Source organism: Protopterus annectens, chromosome 3.part1, assembly GCF_019279795.1.
Source record: "Protopterus annectens isolate FY-2018-M chromosome 3.part1, PAN1.0, whole genome shotgun sequence".
Classification (NCBI taxonomy): Eukaryota; Metazoa; Chordata; order Ceratodontiformes; family Protopteridae; genus Protopterus; species Protopterus annectens.
In genome coordinates, this window is record NC_056732.1 from 1,746,433,086 (window position 1) to 1,746,447,217 (window position 14,132).

Here is a 14,132-nt window from a genome sequence, read left to right on the forward strand (position 1 = left end):
AATTCAGAGAAGTAGATACCAAACAGAAGAGGACACAGGACCAAACCCTGTGGGACTCCACTCGTGACTGGTCAGCAGTCTGACTTGGAGTCAGCTACTTTCACACTGTGGGTTCTATCTGTGAAGCAGTTTGTAACCCACCTAGTGATATAGGGCTGATGCCCAGCTTTGTGTGTTTTTCCATTATTCCTGTGTGGGGAACGGTATCAAAGGCCTTGGCCAGATCCAGGTAGGCTGTATGAAACACCTTGCCTTCATCCACACCTCTGGTAACTGACTCAAAGAAGTCAACCAGGTTGAGCAGGCATGACCTACTCTTCACAAAACCAAACTTTGTGGGATCCAGAGTCTAGATATTTCCTATATCCTTGTTTATTAGGTCCATGATGCTGCATTCCATAGCTTTGCATAACACACTCAGGCTAATGGGGAGATAGTTCACAGGGTCTGTAGTCACTTGATGCTGCATTCCATAACTTTGCATAACACACTTATCAAGCTAATGGAAAGATAGTTCCCAGGGTCTGTAGTCACTTGATGCTGCATTCCATAACTTTGCATAACACACTTATCAAGCTAATGGAGAGATAGTTCCCAGGGTCTGTAGTCACTTGATGCTGTGTTCCATAGCTTTGCATAACACACTCATCAGGCTAAAGGGGAGATAGTTCCAAGGGTCTGTAGTCACTCCTCTTTTATGGGAAGGGATGACTGTAGCAGTGCACCATTTGGTAAGAAAATGAGGGTGTGACTCAACAGTGAACACAGGTGAGGTGCCAGTTCACTCGGTAGTTCATGTAGAACACAGTCAGGGATATTGTCAGGTCCCTTAGATGCTGTATTCTTGGCCTTGGACTGTGCTGTTTTAACCTGTGCAGCAGTAATACTGGGTGCCTAGCAATCTACTGGTATTGTGATTGGTCCTTCGGGGGGAAAGAGGGGTAAAGTTGGCAGTGAATCTGTCAGCCAGTATATTGGCAATATCTGTTGGCTTGGTATAGGAGGCACCATTGTGCAGTAGCTCAGAGGAATATCTGGGTATTGCCGGGGAGATTCTCTACATAACTATAGAAGGCCTTGTGGCTGTCTTTACTATCTGCTGCAATTCTGTTTTCATAGCTAGCTTTACAGGATTTGATGAGGGATCTCAACTTTTTGTTGAAGCTGTTAAGGGAGTTTTTCCAGTCTGGGAACTTCACCTTATTTTGCATCAGTTTCCTCCTTCTGTTGTAGATTTTGTTTATGTCAGGGGACCACCAGATTGACTTCCGTTTCTTGGAGGAGATCGTCTTGGTTCTATTGAGTATGGTGGAATCCATGCATTTATGTACGTGTTTGTACGGTGCATTGGTGTATTATTCATCAGTCATACAACTATTCTCCATTTGCATGGGTGCCATGAAGTTATCCACCTCTGTTTGTAGGAGCCCAAAGTTATCTTTAGAAAGTTTTTTCATGGTGGTTAACATTGCAGGGGGGTGGAAGGGATGTGGGTTTCCAAGGTGATTAGTTTGTGGTCAGATCTATCCAGGGTGGAGTTGATTATTGGTGTACAGCAACAGTCACCCATATTAGTAATGACCAGGTCAAGGATGTTGCAACCTGTAGTGGGGGTAAGAACGAGCTTGTCCAAGCCATTGGAATTACTGAATTCCAGGAAACATTGGGCAAGTGCATTGGCACATGAGTAGCTTTCCCAGTTAATGGAGGGGTAGTTGAAGTCAACCAGTATGACAGTGTTAGGTTGGACCCTAATATTCTCCAGGGTGATTAGGAACATGGAGTGTGAGTCTTGAGACATGGTTGGGGACCTATAGCAGGCTACAACCTGAATCGCTGTCTTACCCAATGTTAGCTGCACCTACAGTATCCTTGATGCGTTATGTGGGGCTACCAGTCTGGAGGTGTGTGCATCTTTTATGAATATGGTAACACCACCACCTCGGGAGCTTCAGTCCAAGTTCTGGGGCCAGAAGGTGTTGAAAGAGTTATAACCTGGTAGTGCAGGGGTGCTTTCTGTTGTTTTGATCCAGGTCTCTGTTACAGCACAAATGTCGATGTTCTCCATTTTAAGGAGTGCTGCGAGTGAGTGCATTTTTAGATTTAGACTTATAGCATTGAGCAACTTAACCCATGGATTGCATTTGTTTGTAGCTGTTGTATATTTATGCCTACAAATATATATGTATATGTATATATATATATATATATATATATATATATATATATATATATATATATATATATATATATATATAGATATATATGTATATGTATATATATATATATATATATATATATATTTACTTTTCTACATATATCTACATATATATATTTTTATATATATCTCTGCATATATTATGTATTTATTTTTACATATATATGCATTTCCATACATATATATATATATATATATATATATATATATATATATATATATACATACAAAATCTGACTAATTCTACAGAATCTTTTCCCTACTGTTGAATGACTCTACTGAAGGATATGTTTGAAAATGCATCAGTTATTTCTGTACCTCAAATAGCTTAGTGGTAAAGTGCTGTTGCTATGGTGTGCAGGGTCCTGGGTTCAAGACCTACAAGGGGTGAGTATTTTATTTCTGGCCAAAGCAAGGGCTGTCGGATACAGGCAATTGTAAGCAGGTCTGCATGGGTTTGCGCAATGGTAAGCGATGGCAAAACACAGTTAAATGAGAAACTGCTTAATCTGTGTAGGAATTGCTTAGCATCACCCAAACTCACTTACTGCTGCTTATTGCAGCTTACTCCTGCTTACCCCCAGAATGGTGATAGGAAAGTGGTGACAAAAGGGGCACTCAGAAGGAAAAACAGTATTAAAGATAGCTAGGGATATGCAGGACGGTTGTAGGGAAGTTCCATAGCTGTCCATTTCTTCTACAGCAACAACTGTGCAGTGCATTTATACAGAATTTGGAGGTAAATTTGGACACTCAAACCCCGGAGAGAGGGGTGAGAGCAACAATAATGTGCTGTGAGGCCAATTGGACCAAATTACATGTCCAATGGACACGTGTGTGAATGGACAGCTATGTATGGCACAGCATTTTTTTTGTGGGAACAGATTGCCCTTTTTTAATAAGGATAGTGGGTATATTTGGGGAGGTAGGTCATGTACGAAGACAGACAAAACAGCAGATAGTGACTGCATATGACACATGCGGGGGTAAACACCTTGGACAGGGGGGGTGGTTGAGAATCGGATGCCCACAAGCCCCCAAATGGATACAGTGGGACTGGGGTCCCCACCCATGGGCAGTCACCTTCACGGCCCCTGTGCTGGGGACTGAGCATGAGGGGCAGGCTGACCCTCAAGATGCACCATGTGGCCCTCAAGCTGGCATAGCAGATCTCTGAACTCCTTTCAAAGCTTGCTATGCACAAATCCCCTTACCTGGTGATGGGTGACAGTGTCCTGTCTGCTCCTGCTCCCAGGGGAGATGGGCCCCATCCCCTGAGGTGGCTCCACCCGAAGGTGGTGCAGGACCAACAGATGATGAGGACCTGAGTTGGGTCACAAACATGCTGGGACCCGGTGCCATGGCTAGTTGAGGTGTGACAGGCGGATCCGCTGGGATTGTCCTTCCCAGACATGCTATGGTGTTGCAGTTTTATAACATATGTTGGTTAGTCATGAAAAACACATTCCAGTATTAGTTATAACAGCATGCATAGGGATTCCCATTAACCCAAAACAACAGATTTGGAAAAGTTGCATAGCAAACAGAACACATGCATATAAGGAACCACAGTGGGCATTATAATGGCATGCAGGTTACATTGATAGCAACAGGGCACCAATGATAGTATTTGAACAGGGAACATTAATAGTCAAATGTTTAAATATTTGTAGAACAATAGGACACATGTCACAACAGTAGGTTTGGTGAAATACATACCCATTGATTTATATGTTTAGATTATTTATACAGATAGGATGGGGGAGAGAGAGAGATGTCAATTAACAACTGTATAGGCTTCAATTGCTCACAACTTTAATTATATTGCTCTAATCATTACTGTCCAAGTATTACCTCACTTTACATCAACCTATGTGCTTGGGTTGGGCAGTGGTATGTTTGCACACAGTGTATAATTACATCCTTCTTACAGCTAATTTATACCTTTTCTTCCCTGGAAGACCTGTGGAGGAAATTTCTGTTAACACTACCTGACTGTTTCTGCTCATATTCACATTGTTAGGGTTACATATGTGCACCCATACTGTGTGTGTGTGTGTGTGTGTGTGTGTGTGTGTGTGTGTGTGTGTGTGTGTGTGTGTGTGTGTGTGTGTGTGTGTGTGTGTGTGTGTGTGTGTGTGTGTGTGTGTGTGTGTGTGTGTGTGTGTGTGTGAAAGTGTGACACTTGAGGGACAGTTCTTGGTGGAGACTACTTGGTGTATGTACTTATCTTGCTGTCATTTGCAGCCTTGGGGTTGGACAGTGGGTATTGTACACAGCATATAAGTACAGCCTTCTTATAGCTAAGATATACCTTTTCTTACCTGGCACACCTGTGAAGGAAATTTCTGTTTACCTGACTGTTTCTACACATATTCCTGGGTGAAAATATGCATACAGCTTACTACCACTCCCGGGATTAGAACTGTGCCTCTTTGTGCATAAACTAGAACAAAGTTTGTGTTTCATCAGAATGACCTATTGAGAAACTGCTGTCTCTTGTTTGACTGTTTTCTTCCTAATGCTCTCTTGGTTGTATAATCTGACCTTTTAATTGTGACATTCATGCACGGCAGATAGTTCTTATACTGTGTATTCATACTTTGATGTAGCACAGTCTGGAAAACATTGGTTAACACAACATTAATATTCAGGTATCAGATCTTGGTGCCTGGAACATTTCATATAGTTAATCTCCTGTTTTAGAACTCCACAATCTTTGTCAGATGAGCCTTGTTTATTTAATGCTGTCAGAGCTATAGCTGCTGTGCATAAACTGTACACATTTCGATTCATACCACCACATGCCAAAGTAAACACAACCAGTCCGAGGTTTTGACTTTTATTGACAGGTACTGACACTTTTATTGATATATACCCTGTTTGCCACTATTATTCTGCTAATGTCTCATTTATTCAGTCAAACCATAGCCATTTTTAAATACTGACAGGTGACATTCTACTCCTTTCTATTTATTTGCCCTGAATACTACAAGGTAGATTTGTACTCACCAGCCTCGTGATGCAACCTTAGCAGCCTGCTGGTGTGGGCATCCAAGTTAATGGCTTTCTCATCTACAGCTGTACAGGAGATAGAGAAACATTTATGCATACCTATCCATCACATACACAGGCTGGACATTGGAAAACACTTATTGATACTGATATTTACACACATCTGGGACATTCCCTGCCCCACTGGTCCAAGATCTTCCTCTTCCTACACTCCAAGTCAGCAAAATGGTACCAGACCTGCTCACCAGTCTGAGGAATGCCAGTGGCACTGGTGAGATCACATGCGAGACAGTCCCAGGCCTCTGCTTTGTATTGGGAGCCCTGGTACTGGTCCTGCAGTAGTCTCCCTTCATGGTCTTTTATGTTTTGGACACCAATCTTAAGGCCAAATTAGGGCAAAGACCTCAAGTTGTTTACAGTAAATGTAGGAATATTAAGGAATTGTTGGAATTTCAGGAAAAAAGGACAAAAGGGAACTACAACTCTAAAATGAGTAAATGTGGAGCCTGCAATTGGTGTAAATACATCAATGACAGTCCATATGTTGAGACAGTGGGCTACTACAGAAATTTACAATGTCCTGGGAGGTGCAATTGTAACACCGATTTGGTGGTCTATGTAGCCACCTGTATGTCCTGCCAGGCATTCTATGTGGGCAAAACCACTAGACAATTAAGGGACAGGATAGCTGAGCACAGCAGGAACATTAAAAACAAAAACGGTATCTAGTTCCTTTTTCGTACACACCACTGTATATCAGAATTTTAAAAGGTTTCTTTTCTTTGTTAGAGATAGATCTCATAGAGATGACAGGGGTGGTGACCCTACTTTGGACATAGAGATCAAGGAAACTAAATGGCAATTCAAGTTGAATGTAAAGGTTCAACTTGATATCAATGACCACATCTCTATTGCCAGTGTGCTGAAACACAAAAGACAATTTTGTTAGGTAATATGCGATTGTGCTACATGCATACATGATACAATATGGACAGAATTATAAAGTTTATTAACTATTCTTATATTTTATTGTTACTACATAGGTATATATTCATTAGAATTATGTTTATGTCTTTTATTATTTTTTTTTTCAACATGATAGTATTTAACATTTTAGGGCAGGTATGAATTGCAAGGGTTAATATTGTAGGGCAATTTACATCATGTTTTTGGGGGTTGTTTTGTACTATATATGGTAGTTAATTAAGTAAAACAAATGACTCTGATGATGCATTTTTTAGGTGAAAGCTCTTAGTCATGTTACACGGACTGTGTGTTTTAAATGTATTTTCTGTGTTTAAACGTTTTTGTTCAGTGCTTCTCTTAGCCCATGGAGTTCTTTATTTTTGTTTTGTTCAGTTTAAGAGTAAAGCATTAACTGCAATAAAGTATATACAATAAAGTATGTAGTGCAATAAACTTGGAATTAGAGCTGAAGTGCAATAAATGTATAATAACAACTGTAGTTCAATAAAAACAAGAAACAATACCAATAACAGCAAGGAAAATGGTGTGCATTTAAATTGTCTTGTCATAACCATTGCAGTATAGCTGCATGCATTGAGTCTATAAGGTAAGGTTGCTGCAGTCAAGTATAACACTGTAATATCTGTAGAATGCAAATCTAATGGCTGCAAACTGTATTGCTATAGTCATAGTATTGTTCAAGGCTTTCTCTAGGCCAGTACCAGTCACATAATGTTCTGTCTTCCACAGACATCAGGTAATAAAGGTATATAGGTGAGGTAGCCCACTCCACAGCCAGATATTGTGTGTGTGGACTTCACACATATTGCAAACCAATAACAGTAATATGTGTCCACCTGTATTGTTGAAAGTGAAATAAAGCTGTAGTAATATATGCAGTATGGTGGTATACCATGCATGTGTCTTCTATTGGCACTGCAGTCTAGTAAAACATTATAACAAAACTAGAATGCTAGAGGAAAGTCCTGTAACTTGTATTGCACAATTCATAGTATGTTTCCAGGTGGTCTCCAGGCAAGTATCAGTCACCCTGCAGTCAGCAGTGCCTCTGTAGCTCAGTCCATTAAATTCATTGTACATTTTGTTACACATAGTCCTGGGTTCGAATCCAGTGCTATGTAGAACTACATTTTCAGTAGCAGTCACATAATGCTCACAATTTCTCTCTCCCCAAGAACACAAAAATGTGATGGGTGATTTAGCCCATATTATGTGCAGATATTGTGTTTAGATCTCAGAGAATGTTACACTCAATAGCAAGAATGTGTGCATCAGCATTGTTGATTTAGAAATAAAACTGTAATCCCAGTATGGATGCATCTCTTGCTTGTCCATACTATGCTGCTGCAGTCAATTATTAAAGTATTTGCAGGTACTCCCTGCAGTCACAGCTAGTGGGTTCTACTCCCATGCCTGTAACTAAACCATGACAGCTGTCTAGTTTAATTACTGTACACAAACATGCCTCTCAAGTGTCACAATTTCTCATAATGTAATTAGAACTGACTAATCCATCTGTCACATGTTTACCAGGTAAATTATTACCTGGAATGCAATATATTATCAAATCCATTTACAGAACACCCTGACAGTTATATAAGTCTACATTATGTGAAACCATTCTGAGTAGTTCCGACCCTGCATTTGTTAGCGCTTGCCCCTTATTGTCTCATGCATTCAGCTTGAGAGGTATGTACATGCTACAACAGCTATAAGAGAATTGTAATCACTGTAATCACAACTGTCAGTACACACCTGTAGAAGTATGTATGACCAGTGTTGTCAGGGACATCATCTGCAGTCTCATTAATGGAATGTTTTTCTCATTCTCTCCACCCCTTATCTTAATTTATTCATTATTGTAATGACTTATTATGATTTAATATTAACACATTTTGTTAAACTAACTATATTTTGGAAAATCTGGTTGATTATTGTTATGTTTTATTATGATTTAATATTAGCATATGTTGTTTAATTATATTTTGGAAAATGTGGTTGATCTTCGTTATGTTTTTTTTATAATTCAATATTAACATACTTTGTTAAACTAACTGTTTTGTTGGCCATATGGTTCACTTCACATCAGCATGCTATTAATATACTGACTGTAATGATACATTATGCTGTATTGCACATAATATACATTAATATGTATTTCAATTAATAAATATGATGTTCCATTCTGTTAATACTAACAATGGTTTGGTTGTTACTAACCATAACATATTGCTTTACTTCATGTACCACAGCACGTCAAGGTAGGCCAGTTCCGGCTGATCCCCCTACCTTGCCTCAACTGGCCATGGCACTGGGTCCTAGCATGTCTTGGATCCAGACCAGTGGTGCTCCCTCTGCTGCCCCTGCACTACCTGTGGTGTCGGGTAGTACAACCCTAGGGGATGGGGCCCAGTACCCCTCTGGGAACAGTGGCAGAGGGAGAGTGGTCACCTGTAATGAGCTACCTATCCTGATGTGCAGGATAGTCCACCATGGCTATGACCAATGCTTGCACCAGATTGAGGGTATGCTGGCCGACCTGGTAGGGTAGCGCCACTCTGGTGCCCAGCCTCCAGCACAGCCATCCTTGAGGCAGTGAAGGAGCAGTGCCAACGGTCACATGGGTGGGGACGTGAGTAATGCTGCTGCCATCTGGAGGCACATGGGACTTGGATTCCACAACACTCTCCCCATCAAATGTCTTCACCCCCCCTAGTGTGTCACACACTGCCCCTGTCTGCTGTCTTGCCTGTCCAATCTGTTTGCAAATGCATCCTCACCTACACAACATACCTCCCCCACATGTAACTATGTCCCTTCCCCAACATTCCACTCTCACCTAAAAAAAAGGGCACCTGTCTCAAAAAAAAGTATCGTCCCATACATAGCACTCCATTTCACACACGTGTCCATTGGACACACATAATTCAGTCCACTTGGTTTGACAATGTATTTATGTTGTCCTCACCCCTCTCTCTGGGGATCAGAATCCAGATTCATGTACACATCTGCCAAAGTGCACAGTTGTTGCTTTACAAGAAATGGACAGCTATGGTTCTTTCCTACACCCTTCCTGCACATGCCTCCCTGCCTTTCAATATATTTTTCCACAAACACCTCTGCCATGTCTCAAACCCATCACACCTGCAACACACTGCATTATCCTGACACAACACACAACTCTTAATTAAAACAGATGGCTTAAACAATAAATAGCAATTGCCATTTACAGTTATTAGGTGTGTTTCAGCGGAGCTGAGTGCAGTGCCACACTGTGCAAATTGGAATAAATAGTAATGAAAAAAATGGGAGTGTACCTTGCATTCTGGTGGAATAGTACACTACTAGACAGCCAAACACATGATAATCAATGTAATTGATACCTGTAATAGGAGGTAAATGTGCCCATTTATTAGCAACATGTAAAAAGTCACCTGCTAAGGCATTCATGGCAAAATACATGTTCAACTGGGACTCTGGTGGAGAAATACATCCATATAAAGCCATGAACATGCTGTTGGATGCAGACAATGTTTGTCACAGCTTGTATGTGTGCACTTATATCTTGCAAGTACACCTGCTATTGCAGTGAGTCAGTAGTTCAGACTGTTAAATGACTTCCATACAGTACATTTTGACACAGACAGTCCTGGTTTCAAATCCGGTGCTGTGCTGCATTTCAATTACAATATTGTGAAGACAGCTATCAATGGATCACTAATACACTCTTTATCCACACAAAGCATTGCAAATTAAATGGCATCTTTTCAGTGTAAGAAGTCAGAGGCCTGCAAGTAGGGACACACTTCACATATCCATATAGCAGTACAATATGTCAAAGAGTACTCTGTTATTGACATAGTTGCCTAACATTCCTACCTTAAACACATGCCTTAATTGGAGTGTAAAGGGTACCCTCACCCTGGCACTGCCTCTACAACAAGGCTGACACAGCTGACACAGATACAGCTACAGCTTGTTGTCCTCCAAAGTGTTCACACTCTCTGCCTATGTCTACTACCTGCAGCAGCAGCTGCAGCCTGGGGTACACACAGCTCTATGCAAAAGTTTCTGCTACAGACCTACCCTCTGTAATGATGTACTCTCCTCACTCCAGTAGTGTCCATCTCAACAGCTAAAGAAGGGGCCCAGGTCCACATGAAGGCCTTATATATTGCACAGTGGTTGCATGTCACTGTCTAATGATAGTGCAAGTCAGCTGCTTTGGTTGCAATTAGCAATTCAGAACAACAAATTAATTTAGAGGTAATAACCTGCTGATGGGGAGCATGTTTAAGAGGCAGGCAGCTGGGTATGGAGAACCATTCTGTATGAGACCTTACTCACACAGAGCTTGCCTTTGTGAAACTTTACCAGACACACAGTTCAACAGAAGAGTACTGCACTCTAGCAGGTATGTAACTGTTTTTTGTGTATAACATGATTCAGATGGGAGGATAGAGGCATGGGGAATAGAGATTACAGCAGTAAGCTGGTCATAGATCTGTGGTAATGATATGTCAGCGATATCCTGCTGACGTACACCTACAGGGGAAGTACAATACATCAGGGTGGCATTGTCTTTTGTCAGTGTGGCACACTGGTGTTGTCAGACTGTCCCTATATAGTGATTGTTATAGCACACTGCTATTTGTCTGGCACTGCTTCTATGACATATTATTGTGTGGATAGCTTTAGGAGGCACACCACAGTGGACTGGAGTGTTGGGTGTATGATCATATGGGAGAAGCTGCCATGGTACACAGGGACTACCACTGTAATTGTACTATCTCAGTTGTATCCACACACATAGTATGTTGTCACAATGTGGGTTATGCCACGTATGAGCAAGCAGTGGATAGTGCCAGCCATTTTGCCTTTGCTATATCTGTGCATAGTGGATGTCCACATATCTGCTCTTGTAATGTGTTCCCCTTCTGTTGTCTTTCAGGAATAATGTACCACAGACAACACCCATCCTTCTCAGATGCAGAGAATGAGATAATCTTGGAAGGACTAAGGTAGCATCATGTCATCCTGTTATCCAGGGGGAGACATAGTAGGGAACAGTGGGCTGCATTGTGGACAGACCTTGTCCATGACGTTAATGCCAAAGGCCAGCAGGGTAGGACATATTAGCAGATTCGACACCGGGCAACCAATACGATTAATGCTGCACATCGACAGGCAGTGGATATAGCCAAGGATCATGATGTCACCAGTGGAGGGCCTGCAGCGGAACAACAATTCTCAACCAATGAGGAATTCCTGGCATACCTAGGCACACATGACAGCTTCCAGGCATCCATCACATCGTACATTGTGGAGGTAGGTGCCACAGTTTCCACAGCTGAGAAGCATGTAGGTAAGCTTACTGTGATTAGCATTGTAATACTGTAAGGGTAAGTGTGTCAGGCTGTAGATACATTTGGGGTCAGATCTTTGTTCTTTGGGGGGGTTGTAACCTCAGGTATGTAATCATACACATATTGGGACCAGTACAACAAGTAAGAGAGTAGCTACTGTAAATGTGAGATATAGGGATACATTACCTTGTGCTGCAACATCCAGTTGTACTGACATTACCCCACCCTCAACTTTTCACAGGTCTGTCAGATATTGTCCAAGGCTGTGGTCCTGCCCCTGGTAAGTATGACACTTGTTTTGTTAAGGAACAATTATAGTCTAGTATGGTTAAGGTCCCAAATAATGTTCATGTAATTATGTGTGTAGACAGAGTAGAATGTTTTTAAATGCCAGTCTGGAAGAGGTACCTAAGGTTTCAAGAGGGGGTAATCACAGGAGTGTAGTTCAGCCAATAGATACACTTTGGCAGTTACAGGTAAGAGCAGATAAGGCTCCTGATTTAAATGAAGCAAGGAATCTAAAATGCCTTTTAAAATACAACAGGTTGAAGGCAAATACATTAGACACTGAAATGGTGTTTTTCCATATAATTCTGAAGAGAGTTGTACTGTTTTATGTGTTGTTTTTTTCAATTATAGCATCATACTGAGTAAGTTAAACATACCTGTGGAAGCTTGGAGGTGTTTAGGAGAAATGGCAGTGGAATTTTTAACCAGATTGTTTAATGAAATCTTGGAAAGTGAGAGGATGCCTGAGGAATGGAGAAAAAGTGTTTTGGTACGGATTTTTAAGAATAAGGGTGATGTGCAGAGCTGTAGTAACTACAGAGGGATAAAACTGACCAGTCACAGCATGAAATGATGGGAAAGAGTAGTGGAAGCTAGGTTAAGAAAGGAGGTGATGATTAGTGATCAGCAGTATGGTTTCATGCCAGGAAAGAGCACTACAGATGCTATGTTTGCTCCGAGTGTGTTGATGGAGAAGTACAGAGAAGGTCAGAAGGAGTTGCATTGTGTCTTTGTGGACTTAGAGAAAGCATATGACAGGGTGCCTAGAGAGGAGTTGTGGTATTGTATGAGGAAGTCGGGAGTGGCAGAGAAGTATGTAAGAGTGGTACAGGATATGTACAAGGGTAGTGTGATAGTGGTGAGATCTGCAGTGGAGTTGAAGATGCATTTTAGGTGGAGGTGGGATTACATCAAGGATCAGCTCTGAGCCCTTTCTTATTTGCACTGGTGATGGACAGGTTGACAGACGAGATCAGACAGGAGTCCCTGTGGAATATGATGTTTGCCGATGACATGATATGTAGTGAGAGTAGGGAACAGGTTGAGGAAAACCTGGAGAGTTGGAGATATGCTCTAGAGAGGAGAGGAATGAAGGTCAGCCAGACTAAGATGGAATATATGTGTGTGAATGAAAGGGAGGATAGAGGAACGGTGAGGATGCAAGGAGTAGAGTTGGGGAAGAGAGGTGAAGAAGAGGGTACAGGCAGGGTGGAGTGGGTGGAGAAGAGTGTCAGGAGTGATTTGTGACAGATGAGTACCAGTAAGAGTGAAAGGGAAGGTCTACAAAAGGGTAGTGAGACTAGCTATGTTATATGGGTTGGAGACGGTAGCACTGCCAAAAAGGCAGGAGTCAGAGCTGGATGTGGCAGAGTTAAAGATGTTAAGATTTGCACTGGGTGTGACGAGGGTAGACAGGATTATAGATAGTCAACTTTTCAAAGGAGTGAGGAATAAGTATATTAGAGGGTCAGCCCTGGTTGGACAGTTTGGAGACAAAGCCAGAGATGCGAGATTGCATTGGTTTGGACATGTGCTGAGGAGGGATGCTGTGTGTATTGGGAAAAGGATGCTAAGGATGAAGCTGCCAGGTAAGAGGAAAAGAGGAAGGCCTAAGATAAGGTTTATGGATGTGGTTAGAGAGGACATGCAGGTGGTTGGTGTGACAGAGCAAGATGCAGAAGACAGGAAGAAATGGAAACAGGTGATCTGTTGTGGCAACCCCTAACCGGAAAAAGCTGAAAGAAGAAGACTGAGTAAGTTAAACATAAATATTACTGGTCATGTTTGACTTGATTTACTTCAAGTGATGGTCATAAAGGTCCTGAGTTGAATTTGAATTGTGTTGTAAGGTAGTGCTTTGTGGACAAAGGTGGAGAGAGAAGTTGTTTGACCACTAATTCAGTTGTGGGTCTTCATTGTTAGGAGTCTTGGATGCTTTTCATGCACAATAGTGCAGGTATTAATGTACTGCTTTTTTCATTCTTATTGCAGGTGACCATTGGGGTTGGAGTCTGTCCCCTACACAACCTGATGTCAGACTCTCCTCAGACACTGACAATGATGGAGGCCACAGTGAGGCAAAGGTGGGGATGTCAGGGGCTGAATCTGTCCCACAGGGTGACATCACACCTGCCCCCATTGTCACCACACACAATCTGTATGCCCACACATACCCCAACCCCAGAGGCCACAGATATTGGACAGTCAGAGGGTGTAGACATTGAACAGGAAAGTGTGACAACTATGGCTCCAGTGAG